General features: G+C 43.0%; 3 long non-coding RNA genes across 6 annotated transcripts; 2 read left to right on the plus strand and 1 right to left on the minus strand.

Moving 5' to 3' along the window:
• Positions 1-32: 32 nt before the first annotated feature.
• LOC147654986 (uncharacterized) lies at positions 33-9,018 on the plus strand. 4 transcript variants are annotated; one of them, XR_015281183.1, is made up of 3 exons: positions 33-123; positions 2,938-3,147; positions 4,840-6,915. It is a non-coding gene; the product is annotated as an uncharacterized LOC147654986 (long non-coding RNA). The 4 variants fall into 4 exon arrangements; XR_015281184.1 differs by having other exon boundaries at positions 34-123; positions 2,935-3,147; positions 4,840-6,003; XR_015281186.1 differs by lacking the exon at positions 33-123 and adding an exon at positions 347-627.
• Positions 5,246-24,241, minus strand: LOC111927635 (uncharacterized). Its single transcript, XR_002863672.2, has 4 exons — positions 23,978-24,241; positions 21,106-21,240; positions 17,603-17,712; positions 5,246-5,317 (listed from the first exon to the last, which is right to left on the minus strand). It is a non-coding gene; the product is annotated as an uncharacterized LOC111927635 (long non-coding RNA).
• LOC147654987 (uncharacterized) lies at positions 14,763-15,161 on the plus strand. Its single transcript, XR_015281187.1, has 2 exons — positions 14,763-14,841; positions 15,016-15,161. It is a non-coding gene; the product is annotated as an uncharacterized LOC147654987 (long non-coding RNA).
• Positions 24,242-25,533: the final 1,292 nt, after the last annotated feature.

Genomic DNA, 25,533 nt, shown 5'->3' on the forward strand with positions numbered 1-25,533 from the left:
CCCCGACAGTGAACCGAGCCGAGAAACGAGTCCCGGCTCTTCGCGCCCTCCTCGGCAGGGCACCCGCACCCCGAGTGCCGCTCCTTCTGCCCCAGAGCCCCGGCGCAGGAAGGAGAGAGCGAGGTGCGAGAAATAGGGGGAAGTAACGCTTGTGAAAGGGCAGGGGGAAGGCGGGGGGGAAGTAGAGAAGGGAGGTGGGGACCGGGTATAGGGACTATTTCTCTGGGCGGAAGAGGATTTTAGGAAAAGATCGAGGAGCGAAGTGGAGGGGGGGAAACTCCGTAAGGAGGGCGCTGATTGGTGGGTTCGTACCTGCAATGCGTCACTCGGACATGCACACTCTGGCTTGGGAAGGCGGGCACCCCTCCCCCCGTCCGCAGTGCGTGAGGGCAGAAACGGCCGCACAACCCCGCGGAGCGGCTGCTGCCGCGCCGTCCAGGGCCCCCAGGCCAGGGCGTCAGCCGTGTCCTTGGGACCGCATTTGCCACCGCGTTTTGAGCCATTATCTCCGTGCTGTGCTCCGGAAAGCCTCACCCACAGAGTTACCAAATGAGATTCGCTCTGCATCGAGCACAGTCCAGAAAAATTCCCACCTCGCGCTGCAAGCTAGAGATGCTTTGTCGCTTGGTAACGTTGTTTAAAAGAACGGGTTTCATAAAATCAATAAGGTTGGAAAAGACCTCTGGGATCGTCGAGTCTAACCCGTGACCTATCACTACCATGTAACTAGGCCATAGCACCGAATGCCACATCCAGGCTTTCCTTAAACACCTCCAGGAACGGTGACTCTACCACCACCTCCCTGGGCAGCCCATTCAAATGTCTAAGCTCCCTTTCTGTGATGAAATTCTTCCGCATGTCCAACCTAAACCTCCCCAATTAGACATTTTCCCTGTTCCTCCCCCATTTTCCCTTTTAGGAAACACATATGCCCTGGTCCTGCACCTAATGACAGGTGGCCAGCAATTCTGAGCTAAAATCTGGAGTCTTATAAGGGTTTTCTATGAAATGCACTTGGACAAATGGCTCCAGGTGCAATTTTCAAACTTGCACGTGTATTTTTAAAGATAATTCAATAGAGCTGCAGTATTGGCTGAGTTCAGTGATAGCAGATCCACCTGTCCTCTGTGAAAACCACAACACTAATTTTTGGGACCATAAATACATCATTAAACTTTGGGGGCCTGAGTCAGAATTTTGTGACCTTAGTTTGAACACAAATCACAGTACCAATCACATTTCAATGAGAAATTACCTACTTCCATACCTACTGAAAGATTTAGTTGATATTTACACAGTATATAAACAAATAGTTTTTTATACCTATCTGTGCACTGTCACTACACAAACTAGAACAATGGCTCTCACTTTGCACACTAAAGAGGTTTTACACATCTCAGTTCTTTGCAGCCTTTGGTTTATAGGCCACAGAAACAGAATGGTCTTGGGTGGGGACTGACATGAATAAACTCATAAGACAAAAATTATGTGAGTTTTCCCCCTGAACTGTAATTCATATTCTCAGAACTGTTTTCTTTTTAGTATGATCTTGTATTCACTGAATTCAGAAACAAAGTGGAAGAAAAAAAAACCAGAAGAAGGCCTATTTTCTTAAAATAATCAGGGACCCCTTTATTAAGTACAGTGCCTCATCCTCACTTCCTTGCTTTGTGGTCATAGGCAATACATAAAACACCACCATATACTTAAAAGCTGGCCTTCAGCCTTGAAATCTGTTTGCAATTACTCTTTTGTGATGCACTGGTTTGTTAGGCCTCCTTTTCCCATACCTGTATTTATAGTCCACAAATTAAGCACATCTGAATGATTGTCTTTTCAAACTCTGATAATATTTTTTCAATGTGTAATGTGTACCTAGATGAATAAAATACTTCCCAGAGCAGGCAATGACTGCCAAAGTTATTGTTATGCATGCCTCCTCCAACCACTGCCATAGGAAGCAGGAGCAAATCCCTGACTGTGGTCAGGCTATTCTGGATAAAGACAGCTGAGCTTCAGTTGAATCTCCCTCCTCCCTAATGCCCGTTTTGGTTCAGTTTTAAGGATTGCACTGACATTCCCAACTTCTTTACATTTCTAGAGGTGTGAATCCATACAGAAAAGTTCTTGACCAAAAATTCATCACCTGCTCTAGATTTGGCATACAGAAGTGGCATAGCAGTGCTCAGAGTGTATGCCTGTCACATCCTCAAATCTGGAGCAGAGCAGAGCCCCAGTGCATTTTGTGGAGCAAAACCATCTCATGTGGAGACCTTAGATTTGTCAACCTGGCAACAGAATGCCCACGGGCGCATGGTGATGGGCCTGATATGCCAAGGCTTCTCCTGCGCGTCTGTCTTTTATCCTCACATTACCTCAGAGAGGCAAAACATTGTGACACCTACATTGCTCAGGTGCCCAGGCTCAAGGAATCTATTGAGATGTTGTAAATTTGCATTTCCGTGAAACTGGTCCTGAGGGTTTTGATGAGAAGTATGTGGAAGGGCTGTATTGAGACAGCAAATTCTGAGTCCTGTTACTGGAGTTTGCCACTGGCCATCACGAGCATGGAGGCTCTGGGAAACATGAGGGCCACAGCATGACTAAGATGTAGACTCATTAATTACAGTCTAAGGGTCTGCTGAGGAGCAGGGACTTGAATGCAAGAGTCCAAGAGAACCTGACTACCATACTGTATGTTTTTTCTGTATGTCCCTTAAAGGATTTGGTATCTGTAATTTATATGAAATTCTTCATACTGTTTTTAGTTACGTTCAGTTTTCTCTAAAGAAGTGGTCATTCAAAGCATCCTCCCTCTGCCGTATGTTTCTTAGGCCCCCTGGTTTCATTCCCTCATTTCTCTCTCTCTCTCTCTCTCTCTTCCATTTCTTTCTTCTTATGTGTCTCCTTTTTTCCATCTGCATTTTCCTACAGCAGCACCCATTTCCTGTGGGTTTCATCACCACCTCCACCCTACTTCCATCTGTTGAAGAGATCAGCCACAAAGTTAACTTGCAATTACACTACCCGTGAAATTACACCAACACTTCCAGTGGCATTACTAAGCATTAAAATGAACACCCTGGTGAAATTAATGGGAGAGGAGGGAATTTGCGCCTTGCACAAACAGGTTGTTGGCAACCTCGGGTAAGTAAACCAGCAGATCCTCAGGTACATTCAGGTAGCTTAGAGAGGCAGAATTGCTTTTCAGCAGCCTAGCAGACACTCTGCACCTGCATGTGCCACCAGAGGCGGGGAAATACACCAAATGACCGGCCCCATCTTCAGGCTACGACTCTGACACCTCTGACAGAGCAATAGTGGGAAATGATGGTAATTTCTCTGTTGCAATGGTCAGGTATAGTTCTACCAGCTCGGTCTTTTTAACATGGTAATTTCTCTATCTGCTATGTAATTTAATAGATTTGTCAATGTTGGTGATCTTGTTGTGTGCTTTTCTTTCTCCCCCTCAAAAAAGAAATTGAGTTTTACAGAAGTCCAGTTTCAGGATTAGGCCAGCAAATTAGAAAAGCAATTTGAATTCCAAGGCTAGATGATCTGTATATACCAGCAATTTTCACAGTTACTCTTTGTGATTTATTTAATATTGTGTAAATGCAATTTGTTCTGTTGTTTTAATAATACTTCAGTGGATCATTTGGACTGATATATACAGAATGCTGTGCCATGGTATAAAATGCTATAGCTGCTTCTTCAAGATTATTGTAATAGTTTGAACAACCTAATTAGAAATGAACTGCAAATTTTATAAGTGAATTTCTGAGATAAGAAGGAAAAAATTCTCTACTTATCACAAGTATTAACTCTTAGCATTTAACTGCTTCATACACAAGGAAAATTACTAGTGGAAATTTTCCCATAATGGGTCTGATTTTTTCCAGCCTTTTCTATAACAGAGAACCTGCCCCCCTGAGAAATGCCTTTATCCTCAATTCCAGTTTTATGGGCATAAAAGTAAGGTGGAAGTCAATATTTATCCACACAGATGTATTTGGTAGGCCCATTCAGCCCTCAGCAAGGAAAAACTTGGTTGTCTACAAAATTTTAAGGTGCTAAATGAGACATCTCGGTTTCTGGTATCCTGAGAGCATCTATTGATGAAACAACCCAGAATGCTGAGAACTGAGAGGCTACCCTTGCCACACCTAGATAGCAGCAGTGTACAGAAAAAAAATAGAAGTTAATTGACTGTGTTGGATGGAAGACACTTCCTCTAATATAAACATGGTTGTGGGAATAACTGCACTTTTTTCTTTAATGTTGAAAGCTTTATCCTGTCGTGTGTGCCTGGTCCTTGGAACACTCACACTTGGACTGCATAATGCCCATAAATCATGGAGATGGCATTTCTTCCCCTAGGGAGTTTGGACAGGTGATTCCTCCCACACTTCACTTTCTGTGGGAAGTGCATAGACAAGAGCAGTACCTGGCAGAAGGGACTGCATTACATGCTTTCAGACTCTATCCATGGCTGTGTCAATGCTGAAGGTGACCCAGGCATATCCCAATCAGCTTTTAGGTAATTCAAACAGGAATACCAAGGCAGCTTGGTATGTGTGGTGCTCTCCACGGAGCACCAGACCCACTTGAGGAGCCAGGCAGGTTCGTAGCCAGCGGATACAGAGCTCTGTTATTTGGATTATACTGCTCCTCTCCTCGAGGCTAGATGTTGTAAAGTTTATTCAGGTGACCTAAAACTGACTAACTATATTGTGACCATTCACTAATCATAGGCTCTAGACTAGGATTAAGAGTAAAAAGCTGATAGCACTCACAATTTTTCGGGTTTTGGTTTTTTTTGTTTTTTTGTTTTTTTAGATTTTATTTTAAAGAGATAAACAGCTGCTTTAGAGGATTTCTAATGGAACGCTGTCCATAAACCTGCCATATTTTCTGTGCTCCTGTGAGAAAAACCTAGCTCTAGGACTTCATCCCACCAGTGTATCATTCTGGAAGATGAGAATGCTGCCCGGGCAGAGGCAGTAAGAGATCCCATTTCTAAACTGTATTTTTGAAGTACCAGAATAGATGGCCCTCACACTAATTCTGAGCAAGATCTTGCTTTGTCTGTGTTTCATTTTCCAAAATACCTTAACAGGAGGGAAAGCATAAACCCTGTATTTACTCCAAGGTAAGAGAAATCGCACAGTCATCATCTTTCGTACAGTTCTGTTTTCCACGGACTGGAAATAATATCGTAACACTTACAAGAGGCAGCATAAAATCCAGGAAACTGCAGAATGTATTACAATATCTTCAGATTCTGCAAAGGCTTCTTTTTCTTTCCTTTGATGAGCTGTAAGAGAAAGTCATCAAGAGTCACCAGCTCTGCCACCTGTGGTGCAGAAGCTTTCATCTGTGAGAAGCACCACCCAGTAATTATCATCACAACTTGACAAAATGCATCCAAGTAACTGTTTAAACTTCTGCTCATGTGAAGATCTAGGAAGACAGTGATCGAGGAAGTACTTTATAATTCTCCATTTAGACAGGAAGGAATAGAGAAAAATATGCTTTTCTGCATCTGAAGACTTCTAGTTTTGGTGGCTTTCTGCATGTAAGGTTGTCATCCTAACACAGTTTTTCTTTATTAACAAACAGAAAAGATAATAATAGGTAACTCCTATTAAAAAAATCCCAGGGGAAGCAAAGCACTGGTTATAATAGAGTTACTGCTGCAGCCTTAATTAGAGCATGGTGCAAATACCTCTGTGAAAAAAAATCAATGTAATGATGCTTTCCCATTGCCTTTTTTTTGGAGTAATTAAATGCAACAAAATATTTTGCATACTTCTGGAGACCAGGGCATATGGGACTGATTTACAAGTAGAAGTCAAAAGGATTTTCTTTAAAACCAATGCAGGCAGAGAGACAGCTGCTGGAAATGAAAGTTAAAATATATTTTAATTTTCACCACAGCAAAGGCTGAAGCACTTTTTGACTGTAAAATCTGAAATACAGTGTAGAATCTAACTAGATTAACATAGTATATATCTACTTCCCTTTTTCACCCAAATAGACATTGTTTCACCTCAGCTGAAACTGCTCTGGAAATTCGAACCCTGTCATTTAGTCTTGTGCTTTAAGATCCTGCATGTTTAAAGAGATTTATGTCCACACACACTGACAGCTGAAGAATCCACCTCTGTTGAATTCAGTAGGCTTTTCACTGGGTTTCTTTCAGCAGGTGACATCCTGAGCATCTTACTTTTTCCTCTATCTGCACTCAGGCATGGTTTCAGAGGGGTTTATCCAACATGAGGGCAAATTACTGAGCAAAGAGTTCAGAATCTGGCTGCTTTTGTAAATGATTCAAAGAGTTGATTTAGCTACAGATGAGCCTGAGAAAAAAAAAAAAAAAAAAAAAAAAAATTGCATCTGGATCCTAACTGTGTCAACTCCAATGGCAGAGATTTTTTTTTCCCAGCCAAAGCTTGGCCTGAAAGTTCATGCAGAAAGACAAACTGTGAATCAGAAGCCTGCACCAGTGCCTCGGGTGAAGTGCGTACCAAGATAGCCTGCAGCCACATGCCAGTTTGCCATTGACCTTTTATCTGCATAAATAGTCCTGACCTTTGGGCTGCTCAAATTAGTGCAAGCTGCTCGAGCAGGCAAGTATCACAGCCCTCTGCTGTTCAGGCTGCATATGTTTGCCTCTTCCCTCTCGTGCCATCTCCTTCGCTGGGTAGTGAAGGCACATGAGGAAATGGGACAGCTTTCTTACCTCTGGGGACACCCTCTGCCTCGAAGGAAATCCACCATTGGCTGGGTAGGACCATTCTAAAGCCTCATTACATCAACTCATTGACACAGAGAAGACCATGTTAAGGAGCTGACAATCTGCCTTTAGATTGACACTTTTCTGTAGGGCAAATAAACCTGCTTCTTGCTGTGCTTCTCATTATCTTTCATTACATAAAAGAAGTCCTAAGAGTTTTAAAATCAAAAGAGATAAGTTGTTAACAAAATAGTTATTCTTTTCCTCAGCCTCAGAGTGAGTTGTTTTTCTCAAAAAGAAAAGGTAGATCACTAAATCACTCTAATCTACTTTTTATTCACTGGACTGAATACTTGATAGGGTTTAATGCCCATTATTTTCTCAGTAGACCAGAGCTATCATGCTCTCTCATGTAAATAAACATTTAGTCCTATTTCAAAATGCATCACTTGTGTCCCTGAAATCACAGCCCTTTTAGTTATTTTTGGAAACAGGTATTTGCACAGTTTTACAAGCACATTTTTTCCGACTGTTTAAAAGAGGTTCTTCAGTTGCTTAATAACAATATTACTAGGACTGGGGGAAAGAGAGTGGGATATTTTTAAGGATATAAAGTAAGAAAAAAAATACAAACATTTTCAAGATTCTCCAAGATGCTGACTACACAGACACGTTTCAAAGGGAGGTTGCTATCTCTGAAATTTTCTCCAAAGCTCCTTTTTTCTTATTTTCTTTACCCAGAGCTTTTTTCTTTTTGTCTGTTTCAGTCATGGGCTACCAGATCCCAAGTGTATTTTTCCACATCGTGTATATTGTCTGCATTGATGCTTTAAAAATTCAATTGACTCTTACTATGCATTCTGGAGACATTTCTAATTGCATTAAGGAAGACTGTCAGGCAGGTAGTGAGACAGCTAATAAGTAGTCACCAATCCTAAACCAAAACTAAATTTGAGGGAGCCATCCTGCAAGTAAGAGTGGGAGCTGCATGCTGAGGCACGTGCTTGCTGCCTTTGGCAGATGTGTTGGAAAGGAGCAGAACTAATTGTTCTGCTGCATCATGTCCTTCAGCTCTACAGCAAAGTCTAACCCACAGATCTTCGGGTGAGCTGAATTTCACCCCATATTTCAGGGATATCTGCTTGCTGGAAGGGCTGCAACATCACTCATACAGTCCTCCATCAGCCACCCAAAAATCAAGTGTCCCATCTCTCTCCCAGAAGGATTGTATGGACAAGTGCCACAAGTTCTGAGAATGAGTCATGACGGTGTAAAAACTGCAGATGCATCTTTGTGCTGTGCAGTTGGAAGGGGTTCAAGAGAGGGTAAGGGCTTCTTGCTCCTATTTCCATGAGCATCTTCACAGAAACAAGACCTAGGGACTTACAAAGTAAATTTGCAAAATTACAGCATCTCCCTCTTTAGTTACACCTGAGAAAGGGCATGTATGTTTCATCAGAGTAGGAAATGAAGAGAGGGCCTGGAGGGCTGGTCTGCATCCCTCTCCTCTAGAGCCATGGAGCCCCTTACGCACAAGCTGTGCTACAGCTGCAGGGAGGAAAAACGTGGGCTAACCTTGCTGAAACACTGGCAGCACACCACTGTTTACAACTGGAATTTTTGCTGCGGGCTTTTACCAATGACAACTTAGGACAGGAATAGGAAACTTCACATGATGATGAGGTCAACTTTTTTTCACTTGTCCAGTGCCTCTAGATGAACACAAAGCTGCTGAAGTTAAGATTTATGATTGCTTGCAAAAAATTGAACTTGGGCCATGATTTTTAGCTGGCTCTTTTGTGTTACCTTTTATGGCACTTCCAGCAGCATACTCATTTGAAACTTTTAAAAGTAATATGTGTTGCTTTCATTTGATCCTCATTTTTGCTTCCCTGCTTGATTATCTGTGCCTGTCCAGGAGCAATTTTAAGTTGACCCATTCTCAAGTAAATGAGAGGACACTGTGTGTGTTTGCAAAGCATGTTTGTGTCTTTCATCTGTGATTAATATTAAATCTGTTGAACTACATAAATAATTCACCTACAAACCTGACAAACCAACAGTAATATTTTCCCCTCAGAGTTTACAGCTCACAGGTACCTTTTCTAATGGTTTAATTTCCTTTTGTGTACCTGGAGATAAAACCAGTGAGCTAGACAATCGTGCAGAAGAGGGAAAACTGCTTGGCTGTTGTTCTCTTCCCCCATCCCACTACACTCAACATACATAAACGTATATAAAAACATAGAGTGAGAATAAAATAACCACTTTGCATGTCACTTCTGCTGTCGTGGTTTGGGCCTGAAAAGTAGACTCCAGCTTGGTCTTCTGGTTTGAATGAGAGCCCTGTAAAATGATTTCTACCAAGAGACTAGAGGTCTGGTTTTGTTCTCATGCAAATGAAATTAGTGAAAATGAAATGAAATTATAAGCATAAAATCAGGGACAAATGAGAGGAAACTCTTATTTGCTCTTTTGTATTTGTATGGAGTTTGGCTCCTTACACACAAGGCAATGCTCTCGGAAGAGATGGAAAGCGTGTCAACAGGCACCTGGCCTTGGGAGGACCACAGCACTTCAGCCCTGCAAGCTGTGTGAGGCACACTCGCAGCTGGCTGTCAGAAAGTGGCTTGAAACAAAATAAACTCCCCGGACTAGGAAGCCCCTAAGAGCTAAGTAAGAGGAATCACTAAGTGCAGGGGGTCTATATGAAATCATATCCCCTCTCCACCTTGTCCAGAGGCCTATATCAAAGCTGTAGGAAAGGATGTCCTTCTAGCCAGGAGCCCTTTCCTAAAAATAATCATGTAGGACCTCTCTTTGGCAGCAAAGGCTTTTCCTCAGAATTCACCCCAGGATCACTTCAGGCTGTGTGCTGTGCTGGTACTGGGCTAAAGCTCTTTATCCATGGGCATTCTTCTCCGTCCACCATTAGCTGCATATGTAAAACCCTGCATAAGCCATTGTAGTCTCTGTGATCTGAGGGTGGAGAGTGGAATGGAAGAAATCTTGTAGCAGAATATATTTAGTTTCCATCTCTTCCAGGATGCTTCTTCACACCTCCCAGTTAAGTGCATCTAGCCCTGTACTGAGCCATGAAGTGCAGAAGAACCAGCAGAGCTTTCTGCCTCATTGAAGTGGCTCGGATTTATACTTCAATAAAGCAGCTTCAGTGCATAAAACATAAAAGAGACCCCTCCAAGTTATTAGAAAAAAGACATTTTAAACACAGTTCATAGGTGAGAACCTAAGTTGGTTCTGAATGCTATTCAGCAATACTGAAAATCAAATTTCATGTGTATTCAGAACTTAAAAATGGGATCAAGACTATTGGCTGAAAGGGCAGAAATCACATTAACTGAGCTGCCTTTTGCCTGCAATGTTTGGTCTTTGGTGTTTTTCACTTACCAATGCTACAGAACTTATTCCTTGTCCTTAAGGAGTGCTACTGAAGCCAGGGAGTAAACAGCTCGTGGTTATCTGCTGTTATCAAGGCCCTGAGAGTTTGAAATAGTTGTTATTCATTACAGCCACTCTGGGGCCATTTCATATGGAAACAATTAAGAGGCAAAAAGCATATCATAACAAAGGAATGAGTATAAAGATCAGGAAATACAAGCAGATTGGATCATTCTCTAAAAATGGATACAGTATTTACTGTTGACAAATACAGTAAATCTAAGACTTGAATTACCACAGGACAGCAGACAGAACTCTGAATTGCAGACTTTCTTATGTAGTCTAAAGTTAAGATTAATGGTGAATGTAAAATTTAGGTCTAGAATAGAACAAAATATACCTTATTTAATATGTGTGCAGAATGGAATCTGAAAATAATGTATCTAAAAGGTCACAATGGGAAATTATATAGAAATGAAAAGCAAAGAGGAAATAAAAAATATGGTCCATGAACATTTCCTTAAAAGTAAGGGGAAAATCTAAATGGACATTGAAGAGCATCTACAGCAATTTGTGCATTTTCTTGAGACCAATGTAAATGCAGCTGGAAACAGAAAATGGATAAAGAAAAAAATCTCTTTCTAAGAGGTGTTTACTCTTACAGGCAATAAAAACACAGGGGGAGGGTTTGTCCCCCACTGCTGTCAGAGAAAAAGTGAAGCAGTTACTGGAAAGCATATACCATAATAAAGAATTTGGAAACACTGTTTAATATTTCTGTCTGGCTGAGTAATTAAATGAACAAATTTGCAGCACTAAGCGATATGAGATAGACAAGACACTGTCAGTCATGCACAGCTGGGAGCCAGGATGTCCATGTCTCTCAGGTCCTAAAATAGTCATCTGTACTTGGAGGAAGGTTTGGAAATCACTTGCAGCAGCTACCAATTCTAAGTCTCCTAGTGCTGTACTGCCATACCCTGGTGCTGTATGCACACTCACACACCAGTTTTTGATATGTCACAACCTTGGGTGAATTTAACATAAACATGCATTGTTAGGTGATAGCAAAGTGCCACCAACTCTTCCCCCTTGATCACTGCCTAGGAGACTAATTTCTATTGCTGCGGAAATCAGTTTGAGCTTTATGACTGGCCTCACTGGAGCCAGGATTTGGCTTAGTGTCTGGATGTAAGCAGCTAATGGTTTTTCTACCAACAGCTCAGAGCTGGTGTAAGTCAAAGCAGAAATATTTAATGCCTTGAGACTGGCAGAACATCCCATTCATGCTCATGGCTTACCTGGCAAAAGGGATATCAGGTATTGATGCCTTCATTCCTGTTCAAACACCCTGCTTTCCCCCTTAAATAACAGAAATGCATAAGTGGAAGTAATCTCATTTCTTCAGAAGGCTGAAAACTGTGCAAACACCCACTAAAACTGCCAACATACACTGAGCAAAGGGTTGGTCAAGGGAGCACCTGAACCTCTGTGACACCACAGACCCAGCCTAGTGCTTCCACTGTCATCTTCCATCATCCTGCCTTCCCTCTGCTCCCCTCGCACCTCCACAACTCCTCAGAACAAGTGACATTCTTCATCTCACTTGTCTGAAGCCACCAGAACTTGAGAAAGCTGTGCTGCTGGGCTGGATGGCATTGGCCTTCAATGTTCTCCCTCTGGCTGCTTCTCCCTTGCTGGAGCATCCCTTGGAGGCAGCAAGCACAGCTCCTGCACTTCCTGCTGCTCATCCCCAAGCCACTGGCTTTGATCACTCAGGGAAACATTAAGGCTTCCAGCTGCAAACCCATGTGATTTCCAGTCCTTTCCCAACTTTGGCAAATGCTTTTGCCTAAGCAGTAGTGAAATGGAGCATGGCAGGAGGTAGTCAGTTGGGGGAAGGGGTAGTCCCATGCAGGATGTGAGGCTGATCCATCTACTGCCTGGACACAGAAAGCAGAGGCTGCAGAACAAGTAATCCTGTGTGCCATTGGCATTTTAGAAAGAGCTGAATATATGACACAGTTTCTCCAGAAGTCCCCTTTAAATAGTAAAATTTCTGCCCATTTGTATTCACAGGTCTTACGATTCTATTTTTAAACAGAATGTAGGTGTTCTTGAACAGCCGGTATGAGACTGACAGCACTAGACCAGAGCTCTCCATTTGCAGAATAACTGCTGCATTGACTACTATGCTGCAAACTCCTGCAATGGAAATACCAAGGACTGAGAGGGTCTTCCCATCCTTGGGCTTATTTTGCCTTTGTCCTTGCAACTGAAGGTGGCCCCAAGGGAACCAGCAACTAAGATGGGCCGTGGATGTCTGTGTGTCCACATGCATGTTCAAGCACTTGCTAGAACAGATGCAAGATTATCCATCCTTTCAGACAGTAATTACATTTAATCCTTAGAAATTCATTTAGATTTTGTGCTCTATTGCCATACAAGGAACTTTTCACATGACACTTTGAGTTCTCTGAGACATCCTTAAGCAACATGTTTAGGTCTCCTTCTTTATTTGCTAACTTTTTCTTCTTAAATATAAACAGCTCAGGCTCAGGTACTTGTACCCAATTTTGGAAATACCAAAGTTTCTTACCAGTTTTCAGAGAATAGCCTGAAGTACACCATTGTGCATAGCTGGGGTAGCTTATGCCTCTAACAAGTAATTCTGTAATTGAGAACAATCATGTTGGGCTTCTGATCCTTTCTCCCACTCCAGCTCACTCAGAAACACCTTCTGAAAGAAAACTCCTTGGCAGAATCCCTTTGACCATTTAAAAAGCTGCCTTGTATTCCTTACCTGTCCCCTGAGCCAGCTATTCTGCACATGACAAGGTTAGGAGCAGAGCCAATACTAATACCTTCCCTTTCTTGAGGCATACCAGCTATATTACTGAATTAAGGGACATCCTATGTTTTCCTCCAAGACTGTAGGCATGCAATTTCCAGCTATTTCTCTGAACCCTCCAGTCCTCATATGTTAATATGCTCTGGCTTTTGCTTCAAGTTATTAGGAAGAAATCTTCTTGAGCCTAAATTTTATTTCTTTGCTTCCTCTGAGTGATTTTGGGTCAAGTTATAATTTTCTCTTACTGTCTCTAGGCTTGTGTAGAGAAGAGCAAAATTATTTTAATTTTTGTCATTTCCTGCCCCCTCCCCCAGCTCAATGGAATGGTTTTGTTAGTGTGCAATGCTTGTATGCTCAGCCCTCTGCTAACTATCTTAAGAGTTGCTTTTTCCTTGCTAAACTAGAAGTGGATCAAAGTATCATGCAAATTCTGGATGGTAGAGAAAGCATAGGCAGAAGCTGCCTGACACAGAGTTCCTCCAGAAATAGCATCTCTCTGCCACATCAGAGGTGTTGTGGCCAGGCAAGGAAAACTGGAAGAGACCAGTACCTTGGCCCTGTCTTCCCGTGCTCCACCGGGGAAATCTGATTTCCAAGCTTTCTTTGCTTTCACAGTATTAGAAATGTCTGTTATACAGACAGAAATTATGTTATAAAATGAATATAGATGCTGTTATGCAAAAAGATCAGGCCCAAGGCTCTTAGGTAACTGGGAGCCCAGAGACTGGATTTGGGATGATCCAAGGCCTGCCCCTGCAGAGAAACTGTATGCAAAACAGCAGCACAGCTTCTCACTGTGAGGTCATCTAAGGCTTCTTGTACACTCTCCCAGTTTTATGGTGGAATCTTTTGTGACAGGGTTCAGCCCTACCTTCCTTCTGTTCATTTTTTTAAAGTACTTTTGCAGTAGTCTGTTCTCTGAAGTGCCATTCTCTTTCCTTTGAATTGACTGAGAATCTGGGTTAAAGTGACTGACTGATGTGACAATAAATGAGCGAATGTCATCAGGTCCAAATGATTTGATATGCTGTTGGTTATAAAATGTACTCAGACAGGCCAGGTTCTGTACAGATTAATATTTGATGTCATGGAACCTGACTGGCTGTAACTGAAAGAACTGGGGCCATGGTTGGGAAAATGGCCATCTCCCTTTCAGGGGAAAGTTAGGACTCATAGGAGCTGACAACCTGACAGTCTGATCTTCCATTTACCCATAAGCACCAGTCAGAGTAAGCAGTGACAATGCAAATTTCCCCACATTTAATTCACTGATAGGTCAAATTCTCTTTGTAACCCCTAAGTATTGTGCATACTTTCTATTATCAGCCAGAACTTTCCTTCTTCCAACAGTTTCGAGAGTATCTGCATGGTTCCCCTTAACAGTAGCTACTCCCTCTTTCTCCCTTCTCCCTCCTCTCTCCTAGCAATCCCTACTCTCTCCCGGTGCCTGTGGCAGCAGCAGTAGCCTGCTTTCTCTGGGTGAGACACCACCATCTGTACCCTCCTGCCTCAGGCTCCTCTGCTCATTCATTAGTGCAGGCACTGTTTAGTCACAGTCACAGCGACAGCAGCCCATAGAGCAGCTGAAGGGAAGCTGGAAGGGTGCATGCCCACTTGGTGTAAAGGCCCCAAAGCAGGCTCTGTGGAGAAGATCCCAAGCCAATATCCACTCTCAGCACCTGCCTTTCAACACCAGGAGGATTCTGTCCTGCTGCCTTGCAGCACTGTGCTGGTCAGCACATACTGGAGTGCAGGGCAGGTCACACAGGACAACTGAACTTTCTCCAAGTAACAGTCATGCATTTGCCACCATTATTTGTTAAGAGTCATAAAAGCAGCACCTAGGATGCAGGTGTGTAACTCTTGGCCCTATCTGTGTATGCATGAGGCCCCCCTACATAGTCCATGCAACTGCTTAGTAGTCCAATATGCTCAGAAATCCTAAACTCTCTCACCTAAGGAGAAAACAATTTCGTGCTGCATCATCAAGGCTTTCCCAAAATGGCCCTGTTTTGTTTTTCTGCAGATCCTTATCCAAAATCTCTCTCAGCTAATGAGGACCACGTGCCAGTCACGCTTCATTTTAAATGGGTTGGAGGGGGCAAAGGAAGTTGGTGTTGGGACATATAGATATTAAAAAAAATAAATAAAACTTGGCATTGTAAATGGAAATCAATGGACTGCAAAATTGTGTTTCTTCTAGTTGGATAGAGTACTTGCCAAGTTCCAAGCTGTTTGTTCCTTTCCGAGGAGAGACGGGGTCTGCTCCATTTGTACTGTAAATGCAAAGCTGTTGTGAAGTGAGATTTGAATGTTTCCACCTTCAAAACAGTTTATGCATACAAGAAAAAATTAATCTCACAACATCCCATGAGACACAAATCTTAGCCCTTATTTAAAGAGGGAATGAAGGGAGAGTGGGTGTTTTTTCTGAAGCCTGTTAGAAGTGAAATGCTTGGTTTCTGGTGTTACACTGAGAAATTCTGACTATGTCCCTCTTAAAATTCTTTCAGTATCTACAAACTGCAGGCAACATAGTATCTGAACAGTAATAATTCATGATAAAGCACTGTAGTGGCTAGCAGGCACACCACTGCCCTCTAACTCTGTGTGACCTTGGCTAGCTGTAACTTTCAGCTCAGGATACCTGAAGGTGTCATGGGGACAATGTTGCTTCTCATCTGCACTACACTCAACTGCCGCTTTTCTGAAAATCTGATTCTTGATCTTTTACAGATCTTAAGAAAGCTATATATGACTTAAAACTCTGCTTAACTAAAATATTTATACATTACGTCACGGAATACACAAAAATATTCCTGTTATGAACAGCCCATTATCACCAACATATCTGTGACATGTTTTTTGACTTTCTCCCTATTCTGTTAATAATGACGGTTATTTATATTAGGCACAGAAACAAATAGCATTTCTTATGCTAACTCATTGACTCTAAATGCATGTAATTACCATGTAACACCTACATTGTTCTAAAGAATTTTATTAGACTGACTTGCATCGGTCTAAATCCCTCCAAAACTGTTTTCCCAGGATTTTCGATGTACAGTCCTGAGAACTGAAGATTTCATTTAATTTCCAAAGATTATGGTGTTTTAAATTCATTATCTTGAGGATGGGAAGCTAATCAAATGAACCTCACAAGGCTGAAGGAAGTTGTTTCCCGACTTGAGAGGGTAGAACTGGGTAGGAAGTTTGGCAACCAAAGTAAGACCTGACAACAGGGTGAAATGAAAACTAAAAAGAGAAGACAGATGTTATGATTACATCTTTTTCTTAAAAGTCTGAGCAGGTGATGCTGGAGATTAGAACAAGGCAGCGAAAGATTATTAGGACAAAGAACCTGGAATTTGCAACTTTTAGCACCATGGCTGGTGCTCTGCAGGAGAAGCCTGTTCATGCTTCTCCTGCAGAGAATCAGGACCAATCAGGACTGTTCTACCAAGGAGTTGTGTCTTCTATAAATGTTCTCAAAAAATTTTAACTGTATGGAGTATGCTACGCAAAGCACTTATCAAAAATTAGATACCAAATCTGTCCTTGCTATTAAATAGAATCATTTGGATTACTGCAAATATTTTAAAAAAGCATTCATTATGAATGTGAATTTGCATCCCTTCAATTGTAGAAATGATCAGAAGAATATCTCATTTAAAATTAGCATTCTTTAAGACTTAAATATTGAATTGATTGGAGAATAATAGCTTATCCAACTCTTTACTGCCTTTAACTCTACTTGAAATAAGAACTTTTTTAAGAAATATGTAAACCATTATTATTTTCAGCCCATATCAGTTATGCAGCCCCGATCATTTTGGGGTGAGAGTTATTTTGGGATGGTTCCATTGGGATGAGAATGCTGATGGAGTTGGTAATTTGTTATATCAATGCTCTTGATTAACACCGAATGCACAAAGCTCTTTGTCCTTGAACTTTTAAAACCAAGGCCAAATCAGAAAGAAGAGGTTTTGTTTGCAATTCTATATGTCTTTCTTGAAAGCACTGTGCCCAAAATCCCTCCCTCAGATTTTGTTTGGGGTCACACTGCTGAGACCTCCTCCAGCTACACCTGAGCCTGCTAGGCTCTCTTCTATTTTTGCCCCTCCTCTACCCTCCAAGGAAATTACTCCCTTCAAGCTGATCTCTGCCTGAATGGGTAGATTAGTCCCTAGCAAAACCACCCTGCTGCTGGGTTCACATTCCTGAAGAGCCTGACAAGGAGCCTGCCCAGGTCCAATTGTTTCAGTGACCTGTTAAGACAAAGAATGGTTAACACCCTAAACTCAATCATCTCTGTTGTCAATGCTGTACCTCCACTACTGCCACTTCCCCGGACTGTAGCAAGAGACCTCCAGTATCACCCAGCCCAGCACCAGGGCTTCTCCATATTTTATACAGCCCTTTGGCATTTCCAGACATAGCTTCTTGGAACAATAAGTATTAGGCTGTGGGAACTATTTAGGGCTTAGCTTTGCTGCTCCTTCTATGACTGTGACTTTGAACTAATGTTGTTTGTGATGGCTTTTTGTCTATCTGCAATTCTTGGTATTCTCAGCTAGAAATTGCCCCAGAAATGTTGTTTAACAGGAACCTACCTAAGGCTCCTGGGTGCCATTGTGCATAGATGCCACCTTCCGTGAAGTCTGGTGCTCCTCAACACTGCCACCCTTGCACCCTGCTGTCCAGGACAAAGCTTTCAACTGACCTATGGACAAATAAAGGAATTAATTTTCTTCTTCAGAGGCTACGTAGAGGGAAATATGTGTTATTATGGTAAAGGAAAAGGCTATTTGCAATGAATGGATAAGCTCTGTCTGTCAGCATAAAACATTCATAGAATAGGTGTTGAAGCCAAGGCAGATTATTCCTAGGGGGCCATAGTCCTTTATTCAGTGGGGTTTTTACCCAGTTTCTAGTCTGTTCACAAAATAACTTCCCTTATATTTCACAGGAAATGTGGTGAATGGCAGATGACAGGCCAGTCACTTGACTGATGCCAGCTGACGTCTGTACATTAAGCCAAACCAACCTATCTTTGGCCCTAGCAGAAGTAAGTCAGCCATATGTACACAATATATATGCACATAGAAAGCAGCAAAAAAACCCCCACAACCAAACCTGGGCCAAACCACTCCAAAGATTATAAGTAACTAAGCAGAACAAAGCTCTATCCCTAAATGCTAAAGATCAACATAAGGGCTTTTTTATGGCTGATAACATACTATGCCCAAAGTTAAGGGCTTTTTATAGCTGAACAAAACCTGACAATCAGTTTTTATGTAGCATATCTCATAAAAAAATGGGAAAGTGCTCTGCTAAGGTCAATATTGTTATCTCTGTTCCTCGGAAAGCTGAGCAGCAGAGTGGAGGTAAAGGAGCCTTACTTAGAAGGCTATAAGGAGTCCAAAAGTCTTCTCCATCCAAAAGTCAGAAGTATGAAAGGGCCAACTGTGCTTTACTTAGGTGGTTACATACACGCTACCCCATTTGCAGTAGGAATGTTTCCCAAACACTGCAAACATTAATACAGCTCCACCGACTGCACTGGGAATGCCTGTGGCAGCCAGGGCCACCCCTAGGCCGGGGACAGGCAGACAAATGAGTTGCTGCACAGTCAGCTGGAGTATGAAATTACAGCACTTCAGCTGCTTTGTGGGAGCGGTTGTGCGCGTGGCCGGCTGCCACTGCCATGGTGAGGCCACTCCCCTTCAGTGAAGTCCTGTCACCCACTCTGGCACGGGAGGATGGAGCAGGGAAAAGGACAGGCTAGGAAGAAAGCCAGGAGGGGGCATTTACTCAGTCCATTGCTGCTCTGCTACCCCAGCCACTGTGTCCTTCCTATGCTTCTGGAACTCAGGTGCACCTGGAGCTGGGGCCCTGCAGCAGCAGTGTCCAGGGCAGATGCAGAACAGTGTTTGCAGCTGCCCAGGGTCACTCCTTGCCCTCCAGGGCAGCCGTAGGGACATGCTCCTGACTGTGCTGGAAGCAAGTAAATGACACAGCCACATTTACGGTTGGATTTGACATGAAACATGCCACTGGCCTGGCCCCCTGGTCTCCTGCACATTGCCAGGGAGTGGAAAGAAAACCTCTTGCCACAGAGTTCAGAGTTCTTCACCAGGGAGAGAGGACTGGATCACTCTCTCCTACATATGCAGGAAAAAAAGCCCCTCTCAGGATAACTTATTAACCCAAATTACCTCCCATTCTTATCTCATTATGCTAGTAAATCACACTGACAAGCTTTTGGCAAGACTTTCAGAGCTCTGCAAAGGTCCTCCACATGAATTTTCAGACTCAGTTGAACCTCCCAGTGCCCATTCCTTTTCTTGACAGAGCAGCCTCAGCAAGGGAAGCTGTGGTGCAAGGCTCACCTCTTCTGTCAGGCTGCTCCATTTGCCTCTGTTTACCCTGAATGAAACATGATCTTCAGCTTCCACATTTAAATCCCAGCAACATCCTCTGCAGCCTGTTGGTCAGTCTGCCTTTCAGCTCAGAGTGGGAAAAAGCTAGAAGCAGTCAGTCTGCCAGTAAGGATCTATGTAACAGACTGTGCATCTATATGTTATCAAGGAGATGTCATGGGATTCATCTGAGGGTTTTGCTGGTTGGGTTTCTTCTGCATCACACATTTGTACAGAAATTAGGTTCTGACAAAATACAGTATCCAAAGTTTTCCAAAGCATAAGTGGAACATAGATCTGTGTCAGAGCAGATCAGGTCACCTTACCCATGATGACTTGCATAGGGCTTCATTTTTTATTTTCCACTTAAATTGTTCCTGATTTCATGTCCACATAACATCACAGTGTTCAGACAACTAAATTAGTCAAAAATAATCAAGCAGAAAAAGAAGCAGGCCATATGTTTTAAAAGCAACCATTTCAAAATACAAAATGACAGAATATAGTAGTCTTCTGCAAATACAGTGGGACTCAAAATACTAATCAGGGAATTGTCCTTAATAGTTAACCTGAGACATCTGAAACCTCTATCCTTTTCCACCTTTACGTGATGTTTTTAAAGATAAGCAATCTTACTGCTTGTGCCCATTTTATTTTTTTCCTATTAAAAGTCTCAATCATTTAATAAACATTATTTTCAGTTAAACTGGGCTAAACATGGCTGTTAACTTTTAATCTTTTAAAAGGAGAAAGAATTCATCCATTTCTAAATTGCACCTCAGCCATAAAAGACAAATCACATGGCCCACAGAAATTATACTTGGAACAGTGCAGGATATGCCTGCAATCAAACAGGCTAAGGACCTAACAGATAATTGGGTAATCAGAAGCAAACCTGAAGAGCCACCATCAGCTCACAACCTTCAGACCATCTTCAATCTAAGCATTTTTTAAAAAGTATCACCTCAGTCTTTCTAGATACCATCTTTATGGTATAGCCTTTTCTATCTAACCACACAGTTAAACCTCTCACCTATCCAAGCTCTTGTCTAACTGTGCTAGATTAATTTTTAAACTGAACTTAGAAATGGCAATCTGCTGATGGTCTCCTTCTAAAGTTATTCAGATTTGAGATTACTGTACAGAATCTGCTGCATTTTCATACCACTTCTAGTGCAGATCCACTGACTGAGAAAAGCTCTTTTGTGTCTGTTGACATGAATAATCCCCAGCATTTTTAATACAGGCTGCCTTTGCCAGTTGGCTGACACTTGTGCTATGCCATGAATAAAAGCTATTTGATGACATTTGAGAAATGGATGTGAGACACTTGTTATTGTATTTCCTTTGCTCTGTGGGAGCTAGTCCCTATTATTTGTCATGTGCAGGAATGTAAAGATGTTAAAGGCAACTTGAATGCAGCCACTGATGATGTGCTGGTGCAAAACAATGTAGAAGTGAGACCCTAAACCTCTTCTAATAGACTGCTCCTTATGTCACTCATATGTCTTTGCCACCTATAGGAAGTTTCAGTCACTCTAAGTTTAAATAACACTAAATTTTATGCATTTTCCTAGTTGGAGCATTCAAAGTGTGCCTTCACAGCAACAGAAAAGATTCCTCTTATTAGCTAGCTAGAGAAAGTTTTCTGTGTGTCATGTAAGCAATGGGATTAATAATGCATGGTTACTTACCAACAACTGCTGTTCTTCAAAAGACCCTTGTGTGTTTGTATCCTTGTGGGGTGTGCACTGTAGGAGAACCACAAATTCCTGGTGTGAAGGACATGCACTCCAGGAAAACCACATGGGACAGCAGTTCAGATGACTCTGCATGAGGGCATGTGGTGTGTTAGTGCCAGCAAAGAGGAAAAAGAGATTTAAGGTAGAGTTGACAGAACAAGAAGAAAAGTGTTTGGTGAACAGAAAATGGGAGATGGATTGAGGTGTCTGAGGAGTATGAAGAAAAAAAGCAAGATTGAACCACCCAAGAACAAGATAAAATGAGCAGAAAGAGATGACTAGGAGAAGAAGAGAAGTGGGAAGAATGAGATTAAAGGCAAAGTAACTTACAGAGGACATTGAAGGGAAAGATAGGGAGATTTACATGGAGACTGAGAGAGACATGAAATCAGTGGGATCTGAGAGATGGGCTGGTGTGTCACAGCTGGGGGATTTTTAGCAGGAGACTTTTGAGCAAACAGGAAGAAAGAAGAGAGGATGGGAAGGACAGACTGCAGCAGCATAGGCATCTACTGCATGGATAAGAGTCTTTTGAAGATGGACAGTAAGGGAAAGGTAGATTTAAAAAAGATTTAGTACATCCCCATACTTAGGAGACAAAGCTTACAGATAACCCATTAAAGCCCTTTTATTACCAGAATATCCCAACAGACATCATAAAGTTTAAAGGCCTGTCAGAAAGAGACAGCACGTGCTATACACAGCAGGCAAAAGTCCTAAAAAATATGGTCAGTGGCCTGCAAAAAAATCAAGGGCTGATGTCCTCAAACAGAGCATTCACTTGATTCCATTTCAAGGTGATCCTTGCCCTAGGTTTTGCCCTCACTGATAAGTGACATTAAGCAGATTTACAGGTTAGTCAAAGTTTTCTCTCCACACAAGTGCTTACTAGAGTTTTCTCTGCAAACCTGAGCTAGCTGGGAGAAGTACTGCCCTCTCCCCTGATTTCAGACCAGAGCTGAAGTTGACAAAATGCACCTGCCATAATGACTCACCAGTAACAACCCTGCACCTTCAATATAAAGTTTCAAGCACCTGATATTAGTGTGACATTGCACTGCTATCTCTGTCTGCAGGCCTGGAGCTCTGCAGATCTCTGAGCTCTTACAGGCACCCAAGGAGAGATGAGGTGACCATGCTTCCTAGCTGTCTCTGGGGAAGGAAGCCCTGTGCTCTCCAGCAAAATGGCCAAGACAAGAAACTTCACAAAACCTGCTGAAGCTGCATGAGAAAAATCAGAAGCTGGAGAGAATTATTTTCTGCCACAAAGAGTGAAGAAATGGTGTGCATACACAGATAGTGTCCTGGGGGTTCTAAAGCAAGACATGGTGACATAATGATGGAATAATTTCCAGATGTTCTGTCAAGCAGAAGATGCTTTGGGAAGCTCTTTTAGTCAGATCAGCTTTTGGGATGTGTGACTAACAGCAATAGGCCATAATAATGATCTTTCAAATCTCACTTCAAGCATAGTTTTCTCCTGATTATCATTAGAGCACATTTCTTTCACAATGTATCTTGGTTGTATCAGAAGCCAGCTCTAGGCAAAGATGTTAAAAACAGCATAGCATTTTGCTCTTGCAAGGGAAAAGTCTCACAATTAGGCCATCTGCTACTTTGTACACCAGTGACAGCTTGGCCTCCTATTTGCAGATAGAACCAGGGCTGGCAATTAAATAGCAGCCCTTCCTCCCACCCTCCTCCAACCTCAACAGCTCTACCCCTGATAGATGCAGATAGGGTGATGCTTCTCTCCTGCATCACCCACCAAGGATTTCCTTCTTCCTGAAAATGGATGAGCTGCCATGCTCCTCTGCCAGATGCCTCCCTGCAACTGGTGTCTGCCACTCTCATTTTGCCCTGGCTTTGCCTCCCTTGAGCCACAGAAAGGTGGGGTGGGCTGATGCTGATATTGCTGAGGATAAAGCTGAAGCTCCTTGATGGCAGGATACTTATTCTCAGGTCATGGCATGTCAGAAGGGAACTGCCTCTGCACCTGGTGTGAATGCTTTCCTGTAGCTTGAGCCTCCTCAAGTCAAATCTTCAGTTTCAAAGTAGACTAAGAAAATAACTGAGGCCACACCAATTTCAGCCTTCTTGCAGACAGGAAGTGAGAGACTCATTGTTCTCTGTCTCTACAAATAACTGCACCCCAGCATAGAGGAATCCACCCCACCCCACCCCATAATGCAGTGGTCAGCTGTGGTGGTACAAAGCTCAGGCACCTTTGCACTTCCGTCAAACACAGCTTCTCCCAGAGCCTGAGCAACCCAAAATCCACATCCTTGCAGTACATCACAGTCTCCTGAGCAAAGAGCCCATTAACGTTTTCTCCTATGAGCTCCATGCACAGCACTGGCACCCTGGCATGGAGATTGAAGCTGCTGTGTTCTCCCCTTCCATTGCCAGCCTGTGCCCTCACTCGTGCTGCACTCATCAGGAATCCTCTCATCCTCCACCCTTCTGCAGAAGACAGCTCTTTTCAGTGGGCTGCTGGCAGATAATCTGCCTGACTCATAATGGCTTGCTTTCTTTTAAGGAAGATGGATGTCTCTGAAGTTGGTGGTTTCTGTGTCTCTCAAATTCATCATCCTGTGATTGCTGCAGTATCAGCAGCTGAATTCCTACAGCACAGCAGCTGGATGCAACAGCACACAGATAAACACAGTGCACATGCTTTGTAAGGCACAGAGACTCAACGCTGTGCTCCTGATCAGATCCAATGCTTTGCATTCTTTCAGCACATCACACGTTGGTGTATTTTCAGCAGGACCTAAAAACCCAGACACAAAAAGGCAGACCTGGGGCTTAACTTCTCACTTACTTTTCCTCTGACAGTTTTGTACAAAGCTAAATATTCATGTAATTAGCACGTGTTTCTTTAAGGGAGCTTGTTCTCTTAGTGCTAATCCGGGCTGAATGGCCAAGCACACGGAATTCTCCTTGTGGTGCTGGATGAATTCACCTATGGGGCAGCTGATCAATGCAAGGGTCCCAGCACTATCCCAGTGAAGAAACGAGATTTCATCGTTTCAGTTTGATGAGCTACATTTCCCCTTGCTAAGCTTTCTGGCTTGGGCAGACATTTGAAACGGGAGGTGCTCTGGGTCGATGGAGATGATGTTTGTCATGGAGAAGAGGATGCGCGTTCCTGCTGCCAGGCAACCGGCGCTGCAGTGCCCGTGCCAATGGCTGTGAACACCTCTGCAGAGGCAGGTCTACAGAAGGAACGGCCAACCCGGGGCTGCTGGGGGGGCCCATCACCCCACGGAGCCAGGGGTGCCACAGCTGCTCCCCCAGGGACCCTCACAGAGGCAAAGTGGGAGATGGTGCAGTGCCCCCTTCCCTGCCTACCTGAGGGTCTCTGTCCAAGGACTGGGCAGGGTGCTCAGGGAGACCAGTACCCCCTGCACCAAAGGAGACTTTCTGCCCTGCTTCCAGCTCTGGTTTCAGTCAGTGCTGCTCAGCGGGATGTGCCCTTGCAGTGCAGACCCAGGGGAGAGGATTCTGTTTGCAAGGTGATGCTGTGGGGCCTGGTAGGGTGTCTGCAGAGCCCTTTGCCCTCCCCCAGCACTTATCTTCAACTGCTTGGGGGGTTCCATTCACCCATTCTGCAGCCAGCTCTCTCTCCTGCCTATTCTCTCTCCTGCCTCTCCATCCAGTGGCACAGCCTCACTACAGGACTGGCACAACCCTGGGTAGCTCCATAACTCACCGAATTTTCAGTGTAAAACTGAAGAACTGAAGAAACAAGCCCCTTCTCATCATCCTCTCTGTTGCATCTTCAGTCACCCTGGCAGGGGTAAAAGGAGGGGAGAGAAGAGGAATTCCAGACTGGTATTGATACCAGCATGGGGAGGCAGTGCTGCTGCTGTTCTGGCTGATGAGCTCTGGAGGGAAGTCCCATACTCTACTCTTAGCCTGGGTCATGAAATTCTTTCCACAAACCCTGCTGCAATTTGTCAAACACAGCTTGTCAACTGAAGATACAGTAGATTTTACTCATGACAGATATGCATGAACAGAAACACACACAAATATATGGATGAAAAGCTCATTCGGTAGGATTGGGCAAAATTACCAGAGTATGTGGAAAACAATAGTGCCATCCACTGAAAGGATGCCCTTTCTTTGCTCATTTTGATAAGTCATTTTGATTTTTTCCAGCTTCTCACTCCAAGAATATTATTGTGGAGACAACATGGAGATCTATGTACTAATTGTTTCAAGAAGTTTTCATGTAGTGATAGTTAGGCCTCTAAGATCTAACATTCCCTGGGGAAATTTTTATCAGATTTTCATTTAGTTTTTATTTTACAGTTTAGGGGCAGATACCTGGAATGCTGAGGAACACATCTTGTTCCATCATGCTTGGTCCTT

The sequence above is a fragment of the Cyanistes caeruleus genome, chromosome 2 (genome assembly GCF_971803275.1).
Source record: "Cyanistes caeruleus chromosome 2, bCyaCae1.hap1.1, whole genome shotgun sequence".
In the NCBI taxonomy this organism is placed as follows: domain Eukaryota; kingdom Metazoa; phylum Chordata; class Aves; order Passeriformes; family Paridae; genus Cyanistes; species Cyanistes caeruleus.